General features: G+C 41.5%; 1 long non-coding RNA gene across 1 annotated transcript; it reads right to left on the bottom strand.

Annotated features, from left to right (window-relative positions):
• Window positions 1-824, bottom strand: LOC149841994 (uncharacterized). The gene is made up of 2 exons (XR_016431023.1): window positions 583-824; window positions 1-485 (listed from the first exon to the last, which is right to left on the bottom strand). It is a non-coding gene; the product is annotated as an uncharacterized LOC149841994 (long non-coding RNA).
• Window positions 825-1,293: the final 469 nt, after the last annotated feature.

The following is a 1,293-nucleotide window of genomic DNA, read 5'->3' as shown; positions in this document are numbered from 1 at the left end:
TGCAACAAGTAGGAAATTTTCCCACTTCATAATCTGCTTTCCTGAGGTAATCAACAGGAGTGTCAACTCATGATATTTTTTACTACTACTTGGCAGCACAGCATAGACTTCGCAACTCCAAGCCATGCTGCTGAATTTTACAACAGATCACCTGATATGTACACAGTCAATCTCAACATATTCAATATACTTACAGCTCCTACGGTACTGGATGACCCCCAAAAATTAACTGCAAACTTTAGCAGTTTCAGTTCTGACAGACATACAATCAGACCAAAAAATATGCAGTGTGTTCTAATTGAATGTATCCTCCCTTTCCCCCTTGCCGGTTCGCCCTCCTCCAGATTGCTGAACTGTAGGTAATGAGTTGGTCGGTGATCTTCATGATAGAATTCTCTAGGTGACCCTAGCTTGATCCCATATTTCATGCTCACAGTATGTTTCACCCCCATGAAATTGTAATTCCATGGCCCATTTTCCGGTACCTGTAAATCGAGAATTTATATCTCATCAAAATTAGGGTCCAGCGAAAATTCAGAAAACTTGTGAGTTGTGATTGAGAATAAGATTAAGATATGATACCATGTAGAATCCAAGGAATTGATCGCTGAGAAGCAACTGGACTTTCTTGTAATGGGTTGGTAAATAACCATGTGGATGATGCCAGTGTCCTTGTTGAGCCTTCCCCATTCATAACCAGTTGGTGTGAGCTTATAGGCGGTCAAGGAGCAGGATCCAGGAGTGAAACTGCAAGTCAGGATGATGCACTTTTCGCCATCCCACTGCTTGTTGTTCTCTAAGACTCTAGCATGAGATGTTAGATCCTGCATGCAAAGATGGTCAGTGTGAGAGATCAAACCTTTTAAACATTGCCACAGTAGGAGAACAGGATAACAGCTAAGATGCGAGAAACACACCTGAGGTGAGAGCTGAGGCAATTCATTTGGTTGGGTATGCATCCAACCCAATGGTTCAAGATCATTCAGGAAGTTGTGCTCAGGCAATGCAGAAGACAGATGAACCTGTTGATGGGTACCCCACTGAGGTGGCATTGCTATGCATCAAATTTCTTTAACCTGAGGGTAATCTGGAGGGCTCACTCCATATAGATAACCAGCAATTTGAGTCCAGAGATCAAAATGTTCTTTGGCATGTGTACGTATATCCAGTCTCCTGAATGGTAAAACCCAATGTTCATAAGTTACTTTAAAAAGAAGAAGATACAAGAAGCGTAAGGCAGGCATTTTGCCAATAAACAGATAAGGAAAAGTGATTGAAAGAAATAATGCTTCT

The sequence above is a fragment of the Nuphar pumila genome, chromosome 3 (genome assembly GCF_984573655.1).
Source record: "Nuphar pumila chromosome 3, dmNupPumi1.hap1.1, whole genome shotgun sequence".
Lineage (NCBI taxonomy): Eukaryota > Viridiplantae > Streptophyta > Magnoliopsida > Nymphaeales > Nymphaeaceae > Nuphar > Nuphar pumila.
The sequence above is the reverse complement of the archived record's forward strand: the minus strand, read 5'-3'. Positions and strand labels throughout refer to the sequence as shown.